The 12,262-nt window shown below is 49.6% G+C and overlaps 1 long non-coding RNA gene across 1 annotated transcript; it reads right to left on the reverse strand.

Annotated features, from left to right (window-relative positions):
• Positions 1-7,300: 7,300 nt before the first annotated feature.
• On the reverse strand, positions 7,301-9,600 carry LOC309447751. Its single transcript, XR_014185667.1, has 3 exons — positions 9,210-9,600; positions 8,630-8,828; positions 7,301-7,444 (listed from the first exon to the last, which is right to left on the reverse strand). It is a non-coding gene; the product is annotated as an uncharacterized lncRNA (long non-coding RNA).
• Positions 9,601-12,262: the final 2,662 nt, after the last annotated feature.

The following is a 12,262-nucleotide window of genomic DNA, read 5'->3' on the forward strand; positions in this document are numbered from 1 at the left end:
CTCCCTATTGCCTGAATCCCTATGTAGAGTCTCATCATTTCAGATCAAATGTGAGAGGTTTGTTGCCTTCCAGGCATGAACCAACTTATAAATTTATTCCAGTTGTGCTGGAGCCAAATGTCCTTTGTAATTACGGAACCCTAAGGGTCGTGTGTCTGGATCATAAGTATGATCAAGTGATCTGTTGTACCTTCAGTCAAGATCAAGATTTAGAATTTATAGAACTTTAAATAAAGAGAAAGCAGGCTGTTTTCTGAAATGGTGTGAACATTCATATCACTGGTGTGTACTTGTAAATCATTAGCATTGAACACTGCATTCAGGTAGGGGCTGAAAATTCATCAGCTATTACTTATATCCACAAGTCAGCAACTGTACAGAGAAATCCCTGTTGTCACTTGGCTAGCGAAGGAAGGCGTGTGCTACGGTACCTGACGTGGCATTACATTCCTTTACATTATGTTATGTTTTAGTTGGGCCGTAGCCGTGTGGTGGAATCCTTCCAAGTCGACATCCAACACATTTTCCATTGCCGTGTTTTCACTCCCCAATTCCGTGCTGGTCGTGATTCAGCTGGTGTCCTGGGCAATGACGAGTTAAGGCTGGCTCCGTGTTTCCCGCTCTGTGGCACTGGCAGGGCTGGGAGCCATTCCCTCTGTTGGCCGCAGGATGTGGTTTCACATGCCAAGCGGTGTTTCGTTAGTGCCAGCCTGGAAATGACCAGTGGCCTATAGGACTTCACACCTATTGTGAAAGTTCCTGGCTAGCCCCTGATGTGCCTTATTAATTAACTCTGGAATTCTGGAGTGGAGACAAGGCATGAGAAAGGCTCTAATTGAAGGTCTTGTAAAAATTCAAGGGCCCGGATATCAGGGCTTGTGCTGGCTGACAGCAACGGGAGTTGTCCTGTGTCCTTTGGAATTCAGGTCCTGCAAGAAAAGTGTTCGTAGCACCTGTGTGTGTCAGCTCTGAAGCAGGAGGGGTCTGCAGAAAGATGGATGTTGGACCAGGTGTGTTTTGTCAGTGGCACACAGGTGCTTTTCATTTAGCGGGGTGAGAGGTGAGGCAGCGCGTTACAGTGGAGACGTGTGGGCATGACCCACATTCTGCTCCCAGACTTGCTGTGCAGTCTCATGCGAGTCAGTTCACCTCTTTTTGCCTCAGTTTCCCCTTCTGAAGAAGATGTCAAGGTACCTATCTACCTCACAAGGGTGCTGTGAGAACCGAAGGGTCTAATTCTGCATCCATGGTGATTCCCTACCTCATGATGAGGGATGCAAAGTAGAAGTTACAAAACATAGAATGAGCGAATTCTGGTCAGATGATCCGCCCTCTAGCATAGTAGTGTGTGTAGGATATTTAAGAGGTTTTATATTAATGTGAATGTTCTTTATAGAACTGGAAAAATGTTGACACTTTTGCTGTTAACCGTGAGGGAAGTTATTTATCCACAAAATGACAAGGTGCTTTTCTGAGCAGCAAACTACTTCAAGAATGATTTTTCACGCCTTTGTGTTCTGTGCTCTTTCAGAGTGCTGGGCACCGTGAGCTCCCCCTGAGCGTCCAGGTGCCTCAGCACCCGTCCCCGGCTGCGCGGTGCAGCGTCGCTCCGCCGCCGCGGCGCGGTGACCCCGCTGCGCCTGCAGGGCTGCGCAGCAAGAGGTGAGTGTCTGCGTCAGACGTTTGTCACCACCTGAAGCTCATCACAGTATTTGTCTGAAGAAACTGAAAGCAGGAACAATTAAGCACCTTCTGTGCTCTGGCAGTCACCTGATGCTGATTTGCACCTGTAAGTACCTAAATGCATTTGAGAAAGGGACTTCTTCTGCCTTCTGATGGACTCCGCAGTATGAGGACACTTCACCCCTGCCAGGTACTTCATGGTGCTTGCTTTTCACTATTGCGAGTAGCAGAGAGCAGAGCCCACGTGGATGGGCAGCACAGAGCTTGCCTGTCCGGGTTCATGCAGATCAAAGCTCCTCTAAGAGCCGGCTCGGCTGACAGCTGCAGGACAGACGCCTCCCTGTCCCGTTTGCAGGAAGGAATGTTCTGAAAAGTGCCTTCCTCTCGGCTAGGGAAGAGCTCGGCTCTGTTGCTGTGCAAGCAGAAAACAAATGGCACCTTCATCAGTGGTCGCACAGGGTGATTTATTGACTGGAGGCCCAAGGCGGGGGGAACGAACGTATGGGGTAATAAAGAACACTGGTTTTATTACAACTGTGGTACATTTGATGTGTCATCTCTCTGTCCTTTTAATAGCAAATGTTTCTTTCCGAGACACTTTTATGACATCCTGTCATTGATTTGTATTTAATTTAAATGGTGAGTTGTAGAATTAGAGCCTGGCAAATAAAAAATTACTACAAGTGCCTCCGCTGTGGCGTGGATTGTTTCCCGTGTGACACGGCAGGCGGCCCGTTCCTGCATTAGCTGCCGCTGCAGCACGGTATTGCTCCCGCAAGGTCCAGGAGGGTGCGCACCACAGGGAATCGGCGCAAAGCAGAGGTCTGGATACCACTTGAAGTTCTTTCAGATCTACATATCAGTTCCTCTTTCCTCAGCTAAGTGACAACTCGAGTTTCCACCTTCACAGGTGCTCAGGTGGGACCCGTCTGGTGGCTCACCCTACGAGCTGCCCCATTCGTTTCAGAGTAAAAGCTTCTAAGACCCCAAGAAACACAACTGGTTTTCAAGAATTAGTCTTGTTCAAACTGTCCAGTATAACAGGCACAAACAAGCTTTTCTTCAGCACCAAGCACACACGTTGTCCTGTTCCCGTGTCCTAAGTAAATACATGCGTTCTTCACAATGGGTAATGCAAGGACAATCACCTCGTTACTGCGGCTGGGTTACATCCCCTGCAGGACAAGCATCACGATAGATTCTCCACTTGCATGGCATTTATTTTGCTTCCCATCGAAGGGGTTTTGTTTGAGATGCAGAAGTTTTGCGGGTCCGACGGCAGCGGCACAAAGGAATCCCTCTGACCCCACTTCAAAACAGGCGCCACCAGAGCCACCAGAGCCGAGATTTCGGTGTGGACTCTGTCAGGACGGGTTGCTGGGCCACACTGAACCAGCAAGCAGTTGCTGGTTTCCCGTCTGTGGGCAGCGTGTGAACCCGCGCGGTTAATGGGTGCGCCAGCTGGGCAGCGGCGGGCAGAGCTGCCTCTGACGAGCTCCGTTGGTGCTTTCCTATTTTCTCTTCGCTCTCTGTAGCGTGTCCTTAACTTCACCCTTCTCCTCTCAGAACACCAAGTTGCTAATACTGTTAGTGCAAACGTTGAATATTTCAAACCTGCAGAATCGTGGTACGGGCTGCTGTCACAGGGGGCTCCTGTGTGCCTGAGTTCGTGAATGACCAAGCTAAGGAAAACATACGAAAGGAGGACAAAAGCTTTTCCTGACGATGTGTTGAAGATCTGTGGAACAGGGGAGAAAAACCTTTCATTTCAGAATTCTCTACATGATCTCGAAGTTACCAAGCTGAAAAAGTACCCATACAGACACAGACTCAAGCTTAATATGGATGCAAAAGTCACCCCTTTCTCTCCAAGTACGAATACGTTCTCCTTTGGCCCTACTGCAGAGCTCTGAGCCTGAAGTCAGTCCGCGCTGTACCGGCCACCTCTGCCGAAGCCAGAGCAGCAGGTGGTTCAGTCCAGCTCAGTTCTGCTCTCACTTGAACTTAGTCTTTGGTTTATTCAGACCTTGTTTTCCACCTTGGGCGTGTTACCACTTGGAAGAGAAATGACCGGGTTGTAGTAAAAACACCATTTGCTGACAATGTGTTGGAATTGGACAGTTGGTGAAAATCAGCAGAGAAGTGAAATGGGTCCCTGGATCAGTCCCAGCCAAAAGCCAGCAGTGATTCCTCAACACAAAGGCACCTCTTCCTTTTCAGTAGTGACACATCATATACAATTTTACATACTTCCTCCTAGAAGACCAATGAGCTTTTTTTTGAAGACTTGTGTCTAGACAGCGGTTACCTAAAGATCGCTCAAAGATTTTCTGGACTCTGCATTTTACAGCACTGTCTTGTATCTAATAAATGACATCATGAAATGACCCTGTATTGAGCGCCGATGTCTGTCTGTCCGCAGGAAGCCGTGCTGTGTCAGAGGCTCTTTTTGCCTCCTTGTACCCGTAACTGGTTTTTATGGCCGATCATCCCCTTTATTTTTCAGACTGAGGTCTATTGTGATCTGTATGTCCAGGAGCTCTTCACCAGGGTTGCACATATGTTTATATGTGTGTATTATATATGTATTATATATTAAAAGTAGGAGGAAATTGTTCTGAGTGTTTCATGTGAGTCTAGGTTGCGTAAGAGTAAGTGTATAAACCAGTCTGGGACACTGCGAAAACGCGTGTGGAAATGTGTATGTATTACAGGGAGACAGCAGGAGCATAAAGGAAGAAGCCAGAAACTGCTTTACTGAGGCTTTTGGGGACTCTCAAACTTTAAGCAAGTTGTTCAACTTTCCTGTTTCAGTCTAAAATGTTGTATTTTGTGCTTAACAACCTGCAAAACTGGTTAGAAATGTGCCCTGCTAATTCATGCATGAAGACAAAGCTGAAATGATTTGCCTAACTACTGAATAAACGATGATGCGAACGTCTGTGGAATGTGTGTGAAATTCGCTGTGACTGCTGCGGTTCTTGCTCGCTGAGCCGCGGGAGCCCCAGCGCGGGAGCCCCAGCGCCGCGGGAGCCCGAGCCAGCCCGGAGCTGCGGTTCCTCCTGGCTGAGCCGCGGGAGCCCGAGCCAGCCCGGAGCTGCGGTTCCTCCTGGCTGAGCCGCGGAAGCCCGAGCCAGCCCGGAGCTGCGGTTCTTGCTCGCTGAGCCGCGGGAGCCCGAGCCAGCCCGGAGCTGCGGCAGCGTGGGAGCAGAGTCTTCGAATGGCAGCTCTGAAGCCTCAAAAACCAGAAGATAAGTAACAGGAACTCCCTGTTGCAGTTTTGAATTGCTGAGTTTTGATGCAGACCGGCAATTTTGAGGGTGTGGCTTGTGATTTTGTGCAACAATTCCCAGCGCACAGCAGCACCGAGTCCACGCGGACACAATGTGGCATTTGTTTTCTGCCTGCTGTTCCCTGCTTTTCCCCTTGTCATCGATCCCTGTACAGGAATGTAAGCCTAAAATGTGATATATCAACAGGCAGTTTCTTGATCTCTTTGTGGCAGATTTCCCCAAAGGCTTTCTTATTTAATTTGTGGTGTAGCATCTCAATGCAGTAACTGTGAACTCCATATGCTGGAAGTGATGTACTAAGTTATGCTGTGCTTTCGCATGGCCGGTTGACACTCGTGGCTGCGTTTTCCGGCGGGAGCCCTCGGGAAGGTGTGTCCCGCGTGTCCCCGGCGGCCCGGCCGGGCGCACCCGCGGCGCTGGGCGGCCCCGCGGGACCCTCCGCGGCTCCGTGAACAGAGCTGGCTGTACCGGAACTATTTCTGGCCATTTAGCTTTCCCTGGGCCACTATGTCAATAGTTGCCCATTCATTATGGCGTAAAAGTGGACTGGGAACTCTGGTCATAAGAAAGACTATTTCTTCTGTAAGTAAAAAGGTGTTATCCTCCCCATGTTTACTTCAGTACTTTATTTACCCACGTGAAATTACTCTCTAGCCTTATTTGGCACAAAGATCTTCAATTAATGTTCATAAGCTGTTTCAGACGCCTCATTACAGGGCTCATAAAACACTACTTTTATAGACAAACCATGCTCTTAAAAGAACTGAATGTTTCAGACTCTGAAACGAGTTTGTTGTATTTTCATTTGTGAACTGTTCTTTGTGAACAATAACATGGGTTGGGTCTTAGCAAATATTTTAGCAAGCCAGTTAAAGATCAAATTTTCCACCAGAAACAAAGTTAACAAAATCTGCCAGTTAAACAAAGATTATTTCTGTTTCGCTGCACCGTTTTGTCTCGCCCGTACAGGGGAGGGGTGTGACTTAAGTTGATAACGACCAGCACTCTGGGAGTTAATGAGGCGCAGGTGTCCTGAAGGACCCCTCAGGCGTTCGCGTGTCCCGCTGCAGCGGCCGCTCGGCCGTGCGGGGCCCCTTCCCTTCCCTTCCCTTCCCTTCCCTTCCCTTCCCTTCCCTTCCCTTCCCTTCCCTTCCCTTCCCTTCCCTTCCCTTCCCTTCCCGGCACTGACCCACCATGAGCTGGAGGCCGCACGAGAGATCGAGCTCAGGGAAGAGCGCAGGATTCTCTGCCCGAGGAACACTTAGGACATGGACATCACAAACGGTAAGTGCTTTGGGTTGTGGTTTTTCTGTTGTTTGCACCTGGGAAAAATGCTGTGAAGACCCGGGCTGGCTATGGAGATGTTCCTAGAGAAGCAGGAGCTATGAAGTTGCACACTGAGGTGTATCAGAGGGGAGCGTGTTTATAAAGACAAGAAAGAAAAGCAAGCAATACCATGCAAGATGGCCATAAAGTCAAGATGTGTGTCTCCAGTGAAATGCACAGGTGTCTGTTAATGTCGGTCACAGGGCATTTGTTATGGAGATCGTTGCTGCCCAGGGTCAAATCGTGCTAAGAGCCTCTCTGCTTTTCTGTCTTGCTGGCTCTAACGGTGACTGCGCCAGCAAAGCGCCCTCCAGGAATAACGGGGTAACCGTCGGGCTGCCCGGCGGCCGAGCAGAGCGGCGCGGCGCAGACCCGGCCGGCGGTGGCTGCTGCGTGGGCTGCCAGGCGGGCCGGGGTCCCAGCTGGGCGCTTGCTCAACCGTACCCCCTTTCTCTGTGAAATCACCTTCGCCTCCTGGCGGAGAAGAGTGAAGGAACAGATGGAAAAACAAAGGCTGTTTTCACTGAACTCCGGAAAACAGCTAACAAAGTTATCCTTGATTGTAAGACATAAGCAAGGAACCAAGAGAGCTTGAAGACACCACCCCAAATAAACGGTGTTTTTATGGCCACCAGGCTCAAAATACTTTAATTAAAATTTTAACTTGCATTATGGAAATAAATTTGATTGTAATGCAAGTAACATGTGAAGATGTGCTTTTTACTGGCGTGTCACTAATAACGAGCTCCAGGTTACTTCACACGAGTGAGGTTCACGTGTCAGGCGCAGCCGAGCGCTGCCCGCTGCCGGGAGGCCGAGCTCGGTTCGCTCCCAGCAGCCGGCCCGTCCGCCCGCCCGGGCGCCGCAGCCCTGGCCGCCAGCGCTGCCCGCTGCCGGGAGGCCGAGCTCGGTTCGCTCCCAGCAGCCGGCCCGTCCGCCCGCCCGGGCGCCGCAGCCCTGGCCGCCAGCGCTGCCCGCTGCCGGGAGGCCGAGCTCGGTTCGCTCCCAGCAGCCGGCCCGTCCGCCCGCCCGGGTGCCGCAGCCCTGGCCGCCAGCGCCGGCCGCTGCAGCTGAAGAGGCGTTTATAGTCCTGCCACAAATCTATGTAGGCATCCAGGAAACCGTGACTATTTGTGCACCACCTGTGCAACGACCAAGAATTGAAGTTATTTTCATTATGAATGGGTGAGGTTGTGGTGAGTGAACAGGGTATTCAGAGCTTTACTTGCCAGTAGCAAAGAGTCTTGCTAATCATATTTTAATTATTGGAAACCATGCACTTCCAGCTTTCTTTATCTGTGAAAGCAGCTGCGGTGCTGTTTCCAGTATAGGCAGATGATTGTGTGCAAGAATAGGAGAATGTGATTTTCCCCCCCCCCCTTAATTTTCTTAAGCCAGGCGGTCGAGATGCTGGTATAAAAACTAGAAAGAAATTATTTGGTTTTTCTATTTATCCCCAGTGACTGAATTAACATTACTCATTTTTATTATAACTTTTGTAACTATTATAATTTTAATTGTTAATTGATCCTTAGCTGACATGAACTGGCAGGCTTGTATAAACTCCAGCTGCTCATCCGGTTTATACCTGGGAAGGTCAGCCTCGAGCCTGAATCAGTGCTGTACATCGGTACGTATTTCCCTGCTCTGTTATCACTAGCATTAAGGTAGCACCTACAAGCCCAACGTTTTGAAGTCTGGCTCTCCACATAACTAGTGTTTCTTGGTTTTGAGACCCCTGATTTGCCAGGGCAAGCCTGAAGCTCCTGCAGACCTGAGCTGGCAGCTCAGGTTCCAGCAGTTTGGCCCATTTGGGGATGAGCAAGTAGAATATTTACCACCAGCTTTCTTTCTGCAGCCCATTACGCCAGCCCTCTCACTGGAAGCTTCTGGAAAGACCTGAGGCCTCAGCCTCGTTGGCTGCACAGGAGCTCTGTTTGAGAGCAGCCGTGAGCGATACCCAAGTACCCGCTGCTCGTTTCTGCCGCTTATGTTCAGAAATAGGAAAAATAAAAAAGCAGCAGCCCAGCATTAACTTTGTGCCAGTTACAAAAGGAGCCGACCTGGCGTCTGGTACGGACAGAGCTCAGCAAACTGAACCCAGACATCCAAAGGTGCGTTGGCTCTGCGCGCGGCTCGCCGGCTCCGCCGGAGGACGAGGCTGCTCCCAGGGCCCCGTTCTCAGCGGCACTGGCAGCAAACTTCCCTGTGTTTTAGTTAAAACCAAACACACCAGCCCAGAACAGCCTCCTGGGAGGAATACGCTGCCGTGTCGGCTGGCAGAGCTGTTGGTCTATTCTTATGATTCCCAAGAAAAATGTCCTCACCTGTAGGCTATGTGAGCGTACCCCGCAGTTTCGGGGGTACCACAGTCATGTGAGTACACGTTCCAGCAGCGGCGCTAAGTCGCAGCCTTTTAGGCATTTTTACACCCCTCGACCTGGTTTCCAGCTCATCACCTGGTGTTCGTGAGGAAGGCGGCTCTCCCGCGACTGCCAGAGGCTCTGAAACCACGGCACCTGCCAGCTTCCCGGCCCCAGAAAATAGAACTCGGTGAACAGTTAAGCCTTTAATTAAATATGTTCTGACAACTGTTTCAGTCTCTGATAACTATGATCTTGTTTCTATTTAATTACAATTATAACATTGGAGTAAAAAAATTGCAGACTTTGTACTGGCTTGTTATAAATATAACATAATGCATACTTTGTTCTCTGTTATTTAACCGTATTTGAAGCAGGATGCTCTCCAGTCTGCAGAATTCCGTCTTGCGTTCTATGGGTAGAATCCTTTAAGGTGTCATTATCCATGTCAGTACAAGTTTGCAGTCTATTCTAAAGCAGATGGGTAAATGTATGAACAAAAAGGGATGTCTTGGGTTCCAATCATTGGGTATAAAATACTCACTGTTTCTCTTGATCAGTTTTCCATTGTGGAGCCTTGCTGGGTCTCCTCCTCCCCCTGAGGCAAATGCACGGCGCCCCGATGTCACAGACAGAGCCTTTGCACCGTGTCACCGCATCGGTCCGCCCGGAGGTCTAATGGCACTTAGACAAGACTTTGCCTTCTCCTGTGTCCCAACGCCTTCGCATCCCAGACGCGGCTCCGTTTACTGGCTGCGTCTCTGCGCCACTGAAGATGTTATTTTGTATTTTCACCATAAACCATCACATTGCCTGAAAAGCGTCACGGTCAGCGCGGTACTGATCAGCATAACTAAACATGCCAGAACCTGGCCTATAGCTTCTCATGTTCTCTGAAACCCACGGGTGTAAATTTTAAGCTTAAATAAGTGGAAGGCATATCTAGCTAAAGTTTTATTTCTGTCAGTGACAGGTGGGCAGTGTGGCCAACGCTGCAGGTGACCGAGAATGACAAGGCTCGCTAGAAGAGAATGGTTTCCACCCTCAAGCCCTCAGGAGCAACTCTGAATGAAGTCATAGACGTGAACATGCAAGATCTTTATCTACCTGAGACATCTTCGTATCCGTTTGAAATGGAATCTCCAAGGCCTCCAAAGAATCAAGTGCGTTTATGATATCTCATCTATTGAAGGAGAGACCTTTTTTGGAAAGATGGGGGATACTCCATTGAATATTAAAAAGAGTCCGAAGTTCTGTGTGGCAGCTGGAAAAAGAGGCTGAAACCCCCGTGCTGAGGCCAAATACCGGGTGTTGGGAGGAGCGTCGTGTCCTTCGTGGGGGTGGAAAGACCTTTCAGTGTCCTGGTGTCTGTGGTTTTCCTAAATATAGAACTTGCTACTATTATTATATAGAATTTAAAATTCTTTGTCACTTAGTTACCATCTGTAATTACTACTGGAGCCACGTGTTATTTTTTTAATGCAGTTTTCAATTTTCAACACCTTAATTTGCTTAAGGTAGTAAATATCTATTTCTATTAGTTAGATAAGTTTTCTCTTTTATATATAAATGCTATAATTTTAGCAAACTTTTCAAAATGTCTCAGGAAAATAAGGTTCCAGACACAGCTATTTGACCAACAGGACGCGGCTCAGCCCCTGCGAGGGGACAGCGGGTGTCACCGCGCGCGGCTCCTGCTCGGCCGACGTGCCAGCGCACGCTCCAGAGCTCGGCTGAACCGACCACTGGAACCGGGAGAGAATCCCACTGTTCCTAGAGAATGTTCTTAGTTATTATAATATAATCCTGACTTTCAATTTTGTTCCTAGTTTTGATGGCCAAGGATTGAGATGTTTGACTTAACTCTAGCAAACCTACATAGTAATTTATTCCTTTCTTAGGATTCGCTCTCTGGATTCAGTCTCGAGATGGAAATCGCATTCCAGAATAGCAACGCGGACACGCGGCGCTGTTTGATCTCCACTTTTAGCCCAAACTCTGTGTTTACTGGGGAGGGACTTGTGTTTTGGTGCAGCAGTGGTAGTATTCCACAACCACTAAACCTCGTCTAAAAAAAACCAACCCTATTTTATTAAGGAAAAGTATGCATAAATCCTTTTTAGATGGTTTTTATAACCCAATTTCCAGGGAAAAAAAAATCACACTGCATAGGAAAAAATAGTATTATATTACAGAAAATTGCTAACTAAGATGCGGAAAATAGTTCAAGTGAAAATAGTAAATCACTTAAAAAAAAAGTGGGGGGGAAGAAAGGGAAAACACCAAGGAAAAACATCAGTGGTGTTTCGGGTGGGTCTGTGTGCGGTGCCGCACAAGTGACACGGCCCCACGAGTGACACGGCCGCACGAGTGCCTGGTGACACGGCCGCACGAGTGACACGGCCACACGAGTGACACGGCCACACGAGTGCCTGGTGACACGGCCACACGAGTGCCTGGTGACGCGGCTGCTGTAGCGGTGAACCTGAACTGCCTTGACAGAGCTAAACCAGCGGGGCTTTCGTTTCAGCCCAGTTTTGAAAACCTGGTGTGTGGCACACGGCAGAACCGCAGCCTGCGGGACAGCCCCGCAGCCCCGGGAGCTCCTCTCCCGCCCGCTGCCGCAGCCGCGGTTCTGCGCTGCTGCGCGGAGCGTTTGTTTGTTAACTGCTTCCACTCACACAAGTCTTTCGTGAATGAGGAATTCAGTGCGGACGATGACTGAAATCTACTTGGCTCATGGTGAAGTTGCTGTGAAAAACAGAACAAAGTCCAAGCTCAAATCTCTGTCCAATATGCAGAAAGGAAAAAACCAAAACCAACCAAACACACACAAAAAACCCAACCAAAGCAAACAAAAAACCCCACAACCAACATAGTTTAGTATTTTGGACCTGAATCTCAATTTCCTCCTGCTCTGGAAGTGATCGACAGTGGCTTGCCCAGTAGAAAGTTAAAAGGAATGTTCTGGAAATACAAACACAAGATCATACATTTTTATCCTTCACAGTTCAAGCTTTTATCGATCTGGGGAAAACCATGACTAGAACATTGATGCTGAAGGTACCTTCTAATGGGTTTGGAAACAAATTGCCTATAGAGTGAAAGCTTCCTCACATGACAGAACAAATAATTACTCCAACATTAATTTTCTTCAAAAGGCTGTTTACTCACATTGTGCATCTCTAAATCTTTGATGTTAAAGCATGAACAGTTCAGACCTGGACCATAAAGTCTCCCTGCAAAACCTGGAGGACTGATGATTCACTAATGGCAGAAATGCTAAAAACGTAAATGCAAAGATCTGCAACAGAAACGAGCCCCTCGAGCGGCGTCAGGGCCCAGGACGGCGGCGGCCGCGCCGCGGAGGCACCGAGGAGCTCCCGCCCGGAGCCGCTGGGGGCGCCGCGCTGGGGGGGGCGCCGCGCTGGGGGGGGCGCCGCGCTGGGGGGGGCGCCGCGCTGGGGGGGCGCCGCGCGGGGGGGGCGCCGCGCTGGGGGGGGTCGCCGCGCGGTGGGGGCGCCGCGCTGGGGGCGCCGCGCGGCTGCTCTGCGCACAGACCCAGGGCCGGGAGGGGGCTCCAGCGGGACCCCGAGT

Source organism: Streptopelia decaocto (assembly GCF_964273445.1).
Source record: "Streptopelia decaocto genome assembly, chromosome: 18".
NCBI classification, from domain to species: domain Eukaryota; kingdom Metazoa; phylum Chordata; class Aves; order Columbiformes; family Columbidae; genus Streptopelia; species Streptopelia decaocto.